Raw genomic sequence first — 13,008 nt, 5'->3', positions numbered from 1 at the left:
CATATATATGGAATTTAAGAAAAAAAATATCATGAAGAACATAGGGGTAAGACAGGAATAAAGACACAGACCTACTAGAGAATGGACTTGAGGATATGGGGAGGGGGAAGGGTAAGCTGTGACAAAGTGAAAGAGCGGCATGGACATATATACACTACCAAACGTAAGGTAGATAGCTAGTGGGAAGCAGCCGCAAAGCACAGGGAGATCAGCTCGGTGCTTTGTGACTGCCTGGAGGGGTGGGATAGGGAGGGTGAGAGGGAGACGCAAAAGGGAGGGGATATGGAAACATATGTATATGTATAACTGATTAAATTTGTTATAAAAAAAATTCTTCAAACAATAAATGCTGGAGAGGATGTGGAGAAAAGGGACCCCTCTTGCACTGTTGGTGGGAATGTAAATTGGAACAAGCATTATGAAGAACAGTATGGAGGCTCTTCAAAAAACTAAATATAGAACTACCATATGATCCAGCAATCCTACTCCTGGGCGTATATCTGGAGAAAACCATAATTCAAAAAGATACATGAACTCCAATGTTCATTGCAGCACTAGTTATAATAGCCAGGCCATGGAGGCAACATAAATATCCATCAACCAAGGAATGGGTAAAGACGATGTGGTACATATATACAATGGAATTGTTAGCCATAAATTGAATGAAATAATGCCATTTGCAGTAAACTTGGATGGACCCAGAGATTATCATACTAAATGAAGTAAGTCAGACAGAAGAAGACAAATATCATATGATATCACTTATATGTGTAATCTAATAACAAATGATACAAGTGAACTTATTTACAAAGTAGAAACAGACTCACAGATCTCGAGATCAAACTTATGGTTACCAAAGGGGGAAAATGATAAATTAGGAGATTGGGATTAACATATACAGACTACTATATATAAAATAGATAACTAATAAGGGCCTACAGTGCAGCACGGGGAACTATCTGCAATACTTTGTAATAATCTATATGGGAAAATAATCTGAAAAAGAAGGGATATGTGTATTTGTATAATTGGTTCACTTTGCTGTACACCTGAAACTAACACATCATTGTAAAGCAACTATACTCCAATAAAAATTTTAAAAACTAGTGAGTAGACTGCAGCTTCATTCCACATGGATTAGGGCCTCAGAGTCAGCATTAGAGTTTATAGGGTCTGGGGAATAGGGTTCTGGTGAGGACCCTAATGTTAGGGCTGGAGTTAAGGTTGGGGTAATGCCTCAAGGTTAGCACATTTTAGATATAAGAATTAGAGTTAATGTTTGGGTTGATACCTTAGGGCTAGGTGACTATCAGGATTAGGATCTTGAAAGGAACTATCCCTATCCGCTCTAAGAGAAGAGCTCTTAGATATGTTGTTAAGGAAGAAAAACAAGATACACAAAAGTGCTTATTTTATAATCCCATTTTTGTAAAACTAATGGTACCAAATTTTTCTGTGTGCCATTTATTTTTATACATGTACATTCATAGGAGAATATCATTAACATTGGATAAAGGCAGGGAGTGGAGGGAAAAAGACTTTTTTTTTATTAGTTTCTGCTTTATAACAAAGTGAATCAGTCATACACATACATCCGCTCCCACATCCCTTCCCTCATGCATCTCACTCCCTCCCACCCTCCCCATCCCACCCCTCCAGGCAGTCACAAAGCACCGAGCTGATCTCCCTGTGCCATGCGGCCGCTTCCCACCTTCTATCTACCCCACGTTTGGTAGTGTATATATGTCCATGCCTCTCTTTCGCTTTGTCACAGCTTACCCTTCCCCCTCCCCATATCCTCAAGTCCATTCTCAAGTAGGTCTGTGTCGGGAAAAAGACTTTTAACTGCATTTACAAAGAAGGGGTACCCACCTCTTTTGACCCCACTGATCTAATAGGGAAAGAATCATGGATCCCCACGCTTCCGTTTTCTGCCTGGCTCCTGTCCACCTTTCCATATCCAGTCACTTGTCTGTGGACACCTTCATTTACAAGATGATGAATACAAATGATATCCACATCCGTAGGAAAGAGGCAGACCCTGCTTTTTATGGCCACAAGAGGCAAAATAGAATACAAAACACAAAATGCAAATATCTCTGATAATAAACCTAAGGCCTCTGAGAGGAGTCTCACATACGGAGGTCAGGGTATCATCTTTGCAGCAGACCACGGTGAAGTGGAAGCAGTGGATGTGCCTACCCCAGGTCAGCACTTGTCTCATCCAGGAGGCTGCCGCTCCATAAGCCCATGGTCTTTTAAGTGATGCTAGACACTCCCCTTGCACTTAAGCCTGTGAAATTTGGCACGTGTCCCCTGAATCACCTATCATACCTTGAGGCCCTGAGCCAGCCTGCTGTGTATCTGTCTGATCTTTGATAGGGGAAGGAAAAGGAGTCTTGACCATAGCCAACCTTCTTAGTACCCTGGTGCTGCCATCCCCTGATGCTCAGCATCGGCTGTAGGAAACAAATGCCAGGCTTCAACCCTAAGCAGCAAGGGTCATATTTTGCCTGTCCAGTGTCTATCATTCCACAATCAGTGACTCTCTCCCAGGGCAGTCTGCTGTGGAAATTCCTCCTCCTCCATATCCATGAAGGGGCCCATAGGGGATGGTTAGGGTGGGAGCACTTTTCTCTCCACCTAACACTAGGTTCTCTTTCCCTGTCCCAATCTAGAACAGTGTAGTCTTCCTCTGGCACTGGCCTCACAGAGCCCTCAGCTCCAGTGTTAATGTCCCTTCTTTCCTCAGCCTCCTCGTCCTCATTTAGGACTTATCTCTGATTCAGGTCTCAGGCCCCTATTCTCTTAAACAGTTGAAGCTCTGCCCTGGCTCTCACTATTCTAGAATAGGAAACTAAATTGGATTTGATAAAGCTGGTGATGGAGAAGATGAGTGGCTGGAAGTGGGATGGGAAGACAGGTGAAATCTGAGGGGAAAAGAAACGAGAGAAGGAGGAGTGTGTGTGCAGGACAGTGGATTGGCATCTGTCCTTGACCTGGTCTCATGTATCTGACTTGAGCACTTATGTAGAGAGGGAGGTCAGAGGTTGAATTTGATGGTGCCACTGACAAGGCGTTTCATGATGCTCTTGACACACAGGTGCTTCAGTGGCACGACACAGAGAGTGTTCCGGAAGGAGGAAGGGGTGCTTCCCTCAAGCTTTGCATGGAAACTGGAACTGCTTGTGGCTCCCTGGGAAATGAAGGGTTGAGGAGCGTCCTGAGCCAGCACCTGAGCTGAAACATGAGCATTCTCATGACAGTCAAGTGAAGCAGGAGGATTCTCTAAGGGGGGACAGATGTAGTCAACAGAGGGGGGAACTAGTCATAAGAAGAGATAAAATGTACCAAACACTTAAGTATATGTCACACATGACAGTTAGCACTTTTTTATCTTATTTATCTTATTTATGTTTATGATTATCTTATTTATGTATAAAACTGAGCTTACATGGAATGTGATATTGCTCTACAAGAACAGAGTACAGCCTACGTGCTCATGTTTGAGGGTCAGCTACTATGCAGATCAGTCATGATGTCACCATTCTCAAGTTATTTGATTGCTCAGGGTCTTAGCTCCATCATCTGTAAAAGACAAAAATAGTTGTGATTACATGAAGAAGAATAAAAGGGATAATACATGCAAAGCACTTGACATCATAGAGGACTTATATAAACACAGTTTAACTCTCACTTATGATTATCTCCATTTTATCTGTAAGTAAACAGAGGATCAATACCTCACCCAAGACACATAATGGAGTGTACAAGTACACATTTGAATGACTGACCCTGAAACAAGAACAGAAAGTCTTATCCTTGAAGATGCATTGCCCAACAGACGCAAAACTTACAGTGCTTAATATCAAAGTGGTGAGGTGATTAATGTATCAATCCAAAAACTTTGTACCTATCCATCTTATCTTTCAAAAGTAAGTGCCAGAGACCTTCAAGATGGTGGAGGAGTAAGACATGGAGATCACCTTCCTCCCCACAAATACATCAGAAATACATCTACATGTGGAACTCCTACAGAACACTTACTGAATGCTGGCAGAAGACCTCAGAATTCCCAAAAGGGAACAGATGCCCTCAGGTGACCTACACTCATAGGCGGGGCCAAATCCAAAGCAGAACCCCAGGAGCTGTGCAAACAAAGAAGAGAAAGGGAAATTTCTCCCAGCAGCCTTGTGGATTAAATCTCCACAATCATCTTGATGTACCCTGCATCTGTGCCATACCTGAATAGACAATGAATCATCCCAAAATTGAGCCAGTGGACTTTTGGAGCAACTGTAGACTTGGTGTTTGCTGTATGAGACTGACTAGTTTTTGGTTTTATGTTTATCTTAGTTTAGTATTTAGAGTTTATTATCACTGGTAGATTTGTTTATTGATTTGGTTGCTCTCTTCTTTTTTTATATGTTTATATGTATATTTTTTCCTTTTTCTCTTTTTGTGAGTGTGTATCTGTATGGTTCTTTGTGTGATTTTGTCTGTATAGCTTTGTTGTAACATTTGTCCTAGGGTTCGGTCTGTCCGTATTTTGGGTTTTCTTTAGTAGAGTATTTAGCACTTGTTATTATTGTTGGATTTATTTTCTGGTTTGGTTGCTCACATCTTTCTTTCGTTTTTCTATTTTTTAATTACTTTTTAAATTTTAATAATTTTTTAATTTTTATTTTAATAACTTTACTTCTTTTTATTTAATTAATTAATTTATTTATGTATTTATTTTCTCTCCCTTTTCTTCTGAGCCATGTGGCTAACAGGGTCTTGGTGCTCCAGCTGGGTGTCAGGTCTGTGCCTCCGAGGTGGGATCGCCGAGTTCAGGATATTGGTCCACAAGAGATCTCCCAGCCCCACATAATATCAAACGGTGAAAGCAATTAGGAATTGAGGAAACTATATCATCTCCTACCTTAGCGATATCAGAACTATAAGAAAATACCACAAACAATTTCATGCCAACAAATTCTATGACTTAGATGAAGTAGGCAAAGTCCCCAGAAAGCCACAAATTATTGAAACTGACTCAAGTAGAATTAGAAAACTTTAGACCTCTAACAAGAGAATGAATTAGTACATGAAAATTTTCCCATAAAGAAAAACCCAGAGCCAAATGGCTTCATTGGTGAATCCTCCCAAATATTTTAAGAATAAATTGTACCAATCCTTCTACAAATTCTTCCACAAGTAGAGGAGGGAAGGAAGCTTTCCCAACTCATTTTGCATAGGCAGTATTAACCTGATACCAAAACCAGACAAAGGTATCACAAGAAAACAAATTTCAGACCAGCATCGCTCATAAATACAGACACAAAAATACTCAAAAAATGTAAGCAAACTTTATTCCACAAAGAGTGTTTTACTTTGCAAATTAAAATCAACCAGGTTGTTGGAGGAACCCAAAATGGAATGTGGACTATGACAAATGAATCTAAGTGTGGTACAAATTGATTACATAACCTCGCTGCAGGGTTGCTGAAAGGAGCTAAACCAAGTAACTTTTAAAAGCAGTGTTTGCCTGGATGCTGCAAGGCTAAATACAGAAAGACTTGTACACAAACACTTCAGTAAGTTGCTCACCAGGTTGGAAATTGTGAAACTATGTGCATTCTTAATTGAACAAATAAGTAAACATACTGTAGATAATTAAACCAGGTTTCTCTGGAGAAACTGTTGAAGAAGTTACACATAAGCAAAGGGGAACATTTCTAAAATGAACCCTGGTTCTACACTATATAAGAGTCTGAGGTATCAGTGTGAACTCATTTACACACACACACACACACACAGATGCATACACACCCACAGAAGCATAGAGAAATACACAAATATATGTAAGTGTGTGTAAATGGGAACATATATTTCCAGTTCTGTCTGCTGAGAGGACCTAGGAAAAAAAATACTGCCTAGTAGCCATGAGCACACCGAAATGCCCAGATTTTGTTTTCTAAATTCCTTCTCCAATAAAAGGAACCAAAGCTCCTTGGAAAAGTAGTCGACTCCAGAACTGGGGCAGGTAAAATACAAGATAACCCTGGAGCATCTTGTGGGGCTAGACAGTAAATAAATCCTTGGGAAAAGCGGGGAGGAAGATGCAGCCATGTTAAAAGGACTCAGTATCTGATCTGAGAGAATTCAAAATGGTCAAATCTGGAACAATTTGAGCAGCAAAATTAACAGGGATAATAATAGATATAGCCCAAGTAAAAAAATAAATATTGATGGGTCCATACAGATATAAATGACTGAATAAATAAATAAATGCAGAGAACTCTTCCTTAGAGAAGAATTCTAATTAAATGTAGAAGAACAAGAGAGGCAGAAAATCACCATTAGAACACCACACTGATAATTGCTGCAGGCAAGATCCACTGGTGATGGCAAAATTAGTGGTGAAAGTTTAAGGATAAACAGGAGTTTTGGGTATAGCATCAAAGTATGACTCACTTAAATATGTATTACATAGGGAGAAATAGTAACTACTCAGTGGAGAACGCTGGCAGATTCCACCTTAATCAGGTGATCAAGATGAATATTTCCCATATGCTGAGAAGGATACATCACCTACGTGGGATTGTTTCTTGAAAATCCATAACCTCAATGTACTCATGAGAAAACAGCAGACAAATCCAAATTGGAGAAAATTCTACAAAATACCTAACTGGTACTCTTCAAATGTATATAGGTCACAAAAGATCTTAAGATAGAAAAATGGTCACACTTTGGAGGAGACTAAGGAGACATGACAACTAAATGAAATGTGGGATTCTGGACTGATACAGGTACAGGGAGAAAATTTTACTGGAAAAATGGGGAAATCCCATTAACGTCTGAAGTTTAGTTAATAGCATTGTAACAGTGTTAATTACCTGGTTTCAATTACTGCTCTGTAAGATGTTAACTTTAGGAGAAGTTAGATGAAGACTAGTTGGGGATCTCCGTACTATCCTGTAAGTCTAAAATTATATCATATTTAAAAATTTTTTTAAAGACTAAAGTTGTCACAAGTCATTTCCTAACATACACTAGGCATGATCCAGCCCATAGTGAGGTCAGGTAGGCAGGTGACCAGCAGAGAGAGAAAAGGCAAGTGCCTTTCCAAAACACAGAAATCAGGACTCAGCATCTAGAGGGGTAAAGCGGTTCCAGATTTCCCAGCTGGGCCACAGAAAACCTGAAAAGTTAAAAGTATGGCCACTCATACAAGCCAATTCTTCCTCCACTGTGAATTCAAAAAGCAAAGATAGGAATAGTTGATAAATTAGCAAAAAGTCATATATGTATTCAAGCTATATTATTATATGTAATATAATGTAATATTATATATGAATGGATAAAGACGATGTACATATATACAATGGCATATTACTCAGCCATAAAAAGGAATGAAATTGGGTCATTTGTACAGATGTAGATAGACCTAGAGACTTTCATACAGAGTGAAGTAAGTCAGAAAGAGAAAAACAAATAGCGTCTATTAAAGCATACATGTGGAATCTAGAAAAATGGTACAGATGAACCTGCTTGCAAGGCAGAAACAGAGACACCAATGTAGAGAACAAACGTATGGACACCAAGGGGGAGGGTGAGTGGGATGAATTGGGAGACTGGAATTGACATATACACTAATATGTATAAAATAGATAAAACTAGATAATTAATGAAAAGATAGATAACTAATGTATAGCACAGGGAACTCTACTTAATGCTCTTTGGTGACCTAAATGTGAAGGAAATCCAAAAAAGAGGGGATATATGTATACATATAGCTGATTCACTTCCCTGTACAGCAGAAACTAACACAATATTGTAAAGCAACTATACTCCAATAAATCAATAAATACAAATAAAAAGCAATGAATATGTGAGAAAAATAACAAATGTTATAATTCTAATAAAATAAAATATGTAAAATTTACAAAATACGTATTCTATACATAATGTATTAAACATGTATATGTATATGCTATAAAAATGTAATATGCACTGTTATACATATTACATATGAATATGTAATATATACATGCAATATGATCAATATTATATATTGATATTATACATTATAATCACATACTAATTATACACACATATATAGTATATTATACATATGTAATATATAATGTATATACACTGTGTATTCTTATAAGTTACATTATATAATATATAGTCTACACCTAATATATATTACATTATATATGACTTTACCTATAAATACATATGACATATAAATATGTGACTATATGTATGTGACATATATGACTCTGTTCATCAACTGAGTGTTCATGTGGTACCAAATGTTCAGAGAGAGAGAGAGAGAATATATAGATTCTAAGAAAGATGCACCAGGGCCCAATTAAAATGGAGAAGGTGGGAAGAGGCAACTCTAGCAGCAGTGGGTGTCCTGCTTGCTCCTGCCTGGAGGAAAACTGGTCCAAAGCATCCCTCTTCTGTTGCGAGGATCCTCACCACTGGGGTAGGCCAGACTAACAACCTCAAGCCACCCGACTTCTAGGGGCACCTCTGACAGAAAGTCGTAAGAATGGAACATTGCCTCTCTAGAGAGAACTGATTTCGTGGGGGAATGGGCCCAAAGGAGCAAGCACCCTGGGCTCCCTCAAGGGCAAAGCTGGACTCTGATGGTGTCCTGCAATGCTCCTCTGAGGAACCACTGAGGGGCCAAGCAGCAAAGTACTGGGGAACAGACCCTGGTGGGCCAGGGAAAAGGAACAAAAATCTTTTAAGCCAGGTGGAGCAAGACAAACAGGGAAAACCAGGACAAACGGCCCATAGAAGTGGCTGCTCCAGCCAGCTACGGGAAGACCACTGGGCCTGCGGAGCTCTACCTCTTGCACAAGCTCCTCAGCTGTGAATTAGTGCTGGGCGCTGGCAGAGTGGAAACAGGAAGGCTGAGGGGCTCTGCAGTCTGAGAGGGCCTCTGTCTTACCCTTCCAAGACCTTGTTGATCCACTGCATCGCAGCTCTCTTCTCCAATTCAAGGTCTTCAGCAGTGACTGGATAACCTAGCTGGGGTGGTGGGGGCAGAATCAGTGGGCCATTTCGTCTCGAGGGCAGCAGCAGAGTAATCTTACGTTTCCGGGGTCTGGAACTATCAGATGGCTGTGAGCAATTTAAGTTGTGTTTCTGCTCTAAGGGGCCATCCGCAACCCTTTCACGCTTGATCTTCTTCCTCTGTGTTTCCACTGAGGCTGAAGGGCTAGACTGACAGCCTTGCTCACTGGCTTTCTTTGAGAGCACACGAGGATGCGATGAGGCTGGGCCCAGGAGCCCCGCTGCGCCTGGACCACTCCTCTGCAACTGTGGGAAACCTCTAGTGGAGCTGTAGGAACCGGTAATGGCATTTCGTTTCCTGCATGAGCTCAAAACGTAGGGCTGGGATTTCCTAAGCAGGATATCTTCAGAGCTCTTGGAGCAGAAGTCTCTCTTCAGAGGCGCAGGCTTGGGCACAGAAGAAGAGAGGACCTCACTGGCCATCAGCCCTCTAAACACAGACTGCGCATTCCCACCGGGGTTTGAGCCCCTTCTCTGTTCGTCCTGACTCTCGGGAGCTGAGTGTCCTTTCTTTTGCTTCATTAGCCTTTTCCTGCTCTCACCCAGGGCTGTCAGGTCCTTCTCTTCCTTGGCTTTCAGTTGACCGCTTTCTTCGAGGTCTCTCACCAGGATCTCCTTTCCACAAAAGTTTGGGAGGTGAACAGACAGTGAAGACCACGTACAGAGGATTGTCTGCTTCAGAGCCAAAAGGAGCATCCGTTTGCCCTTAGCAGGTGCCATCTTCAGGATCACTGAGGTACAGGACATCTTGGAGCTGCAAGCAGACAGCAGTGACTTCTGATAGCCCCTCCGGGGCACCGAGGAAAAGATCCCCAGAAATAAACACCAGGCTTGCTGGATTGGATATTGCCACCGATGGGCTCTGATAAACAGCCGACGGTGCCAACGACGACGGGGTGAAGCCCCAGGACGCTCGTATGACAGCCTGCGAGCCAGGTCCAGGGTTGGGACCGCCGAGTGAGAGCGGAAAGGGAGGGGAAAATGGCGGGCGGGATGCGCAGGCCCGACGAGCTCGGCTCTCTCCGCCTGGTCCCCGCCTCGCAGAGCAGGGGACTGCCGGCGACGGCAAGTCCGGCTCAGGTAACCGCCCATGAGGCGCAATTCTGAACGGTCGTGTCCTTCAGATGGGAGTCAGCGGCTCAGAGAGGTTTCCATTCGCTACTGACGGTTGGGCGTGCCGCCTGTGACGCGTTGTTGGAACGAGTGAGCGGAGAAAGGGGGCGCGAGACCTGCGAGAGGCCTCGCCTGTTTCCGGACCGCCGCTGCGGGCCTCGGGTGTTGGCGCGTGGAGGACAGGCTCCCTGGGGTGCAGCCGCCCTTCCCGTGGCCAGGCCCCAGCTTCGTCGCGGGAAAGGGACGGGCGGTGTTCCCCCAACCCGAACGGCTCCGGACTCAGCAGCGCCCACTCTATGCTGGAGCTCTGGGGTCAGCACCGGATACCTCAGGGGAAAGCCGTTCAGAACCCGTGCCACCGAGATCCTGCGGAATGGCATAGCCACCCAGGCGTCTAGGGGGCAGGAGGACCGCAGGAGGGAACCCACGGGACGCGGGAAGCCAGAGTGGATGTGCTGCCCCCCATCTTCCTCCCTTCCCAGAGAATCTTACTTTCCAGGTGCCCCTTCTTGGCTCCTCGTCGCCTTCCCTGGGAAGTAAGGTTTCCAAGACAGTTTATAATGACCAGAAGTCAGAACTTACACGTAGAGAACTGGTATCTTTTTAGGCAGCTCTATGTCCAGGAGCTATGTTATCTGGGACCTAAAACTTGAATTCCTGTTTTGAAGGTCATGCTTTACCTTCATCCTAATCTCTGTTTTCTGCCTCTTAGCAGATCCTGTAGGCCTTTTGTCATTCCTTTTTCATCTATTCAGTAAGTCTGTGTCTATGGGATGGGAGAAGTGACCTGGCAATTTAAATTGGAACTCAGAATTGGGCTCCCTATAAGTATTCTGACTGAAGTTAATATTATTAGTTAAATGGTGAATACATTAGAATATTCAGACTATATAGAAATCTTTGATGTTTCAGTACTTACCCCCACTTCTTTGGTTTTGTTTTGTTTTGTTTGTTTGTTTGTTTTGAAATCTTTTTGCCTTATTTTGCATTGCTGTCACTTAGTGAATGACCCGTGACCCTTTACCAGGCCCGGTCACTTTTCAAAGGAGTTATTCCAGTCAGTGCTGTTCTCAGAAAGCAGAGATGGGAAGTATGATTTTGTGCAACCAACATCTAAAGGGCTGTAGTTAAATATTCTAGGGGGTTCTAAAATTCAGGAGTTTGCCTTGCATTTTTATGCAAAAAATTTTAACAATACTGACTTAACCTCCCTGCCTGCTGTGCTTCAAAGCCCTTCTTAAAATGAAATAAAAGAAAAATTCATGATGGGTGGATATTCTACCACAATATGAATGGAGTTGTTCCAGGTATTTGAAGATTCTCAGTTAAAGAATAAATCCTAATTATAGACACAATAAAATTTGTTATCCAACAAATATCATCTTAAGGAATTGTTTCAACCATTAATTTTTAAAACAACTTTATTGAGATATAATTTACATAGCATAAAATTCACCTGTATTAAGATTACACTTCAAGAATCTTTAGTAACTTTGTAAAGTGTGTAACTTTCACCTATATCTAATTTTATGACATTTCTATTAACCCCAAAAGAAAACTCATGCCTATTTGCAGTCACTTCCCATTCTTCCTCACAGGCCTGGGCAACCACTAATGTACTTTTTGTCTCGATAAATTTGCCTCTTCTGGACACCTTTCAGATAAACAGACTCTTACAATATATGGTCTCTTGCAGCTAGTTTCACTTAGCATGTTTTTGGGGTTCATCTGTATAGCAGCATGTATTAGTAATTCTTTGTTATTGTTGTTGTGAAACAACAGAAATATATTTTCTCACAATTCTGAGATCAAATTGTCAGCAGAGTTGATTTCTCCTGAAGCCTCTCTCCTTGGTTTGCAGGTGGCCTGTGTCTTTTCTCCCTGTGTCTTCATATGGTCTTTCTTTTCTCTGTGTGTGCATGTCCTGATCTCCTCTTCTTTTAAGGACACAAGTGAAATTGGGTTTGGACCCACTCCCAATAACCTCATTCAACCTTAATTGCCTCTTTAAAAACTCTGTATCCAAATACAGTCACATTCTGAGGTACTAGGGCTTAGGACTTCAACATATGTATTTTGCAAGGATACAATTTAACCTATAACACTCCACCCTCTCAGCCTCCAAATTTCAAGTCCTCACATGTGAAATATATTTGTCCCATTCCAACAGCCACAAAAGTCTTAACCCGTTCCAGCAACAACTCTAAGTCTAAACTTTCATCTAAATAGCATCTAAACCAGATATGAGTGAGACTGGAGGTATGATTCATCCTGAGGCAAAATTCCTCTACAATAGTGAACCTATGAAACAAAACAAGTTATGGGCCTCCAAAATACAATGGTGGGACAGGTATTGGATAGATATTCCCATTCCAAAAGGGAGAATTGGAAAGAAGAAGGCTGACAGGTTCTAAGCAAGTCCAAAACCTATCAGGGTAAATTCCTTTCGATTTTTAGCTTATTCAAAGGTTTAGTTGATTATATCAACGTCAGTACTAGAACTCAGAACTTTTACTGTCCAGTCTGCAATATTTATACAGCACACATTTGCCTGCTGACATTATTTGTGTGACATTAACATATGTGGCTAATTTTAAGAAACTTCTGTGGAAAGTTCCATCAGATTATAAGGAAATCCACTTTGGCTCAATTTTCTCTCGAACAAGGGTGGTGGCTCTGCCTTCTGCTCCCTGAATTTTGTCCCCAAACCCTCTGGAAGCAATGAGGAAACAGTCCTGCTGCCTGTGCGTTCGGGACCCATGGTGGCAGTAGCAGCCCTGCTGACCCCTGACCCACCTTTAGAGTCATTCCTCC

The sequence above is a fragment of the Mesoplodon mirus genome (assembly GCF_964341445.2).
Source record: "Mesoplodon mirus genome assembly, chromosome: 5".
NCBI classification, from domain to species: domain Eukaryota; kingdom Metazoa; phylum Chordata; class Mammalia; order Artiodactyla; family Ziphiidae; genus Mesoplodon; species Mesoplodon mirus.
Note: the sequence above shows the minus strand (reverse complement) of the source record.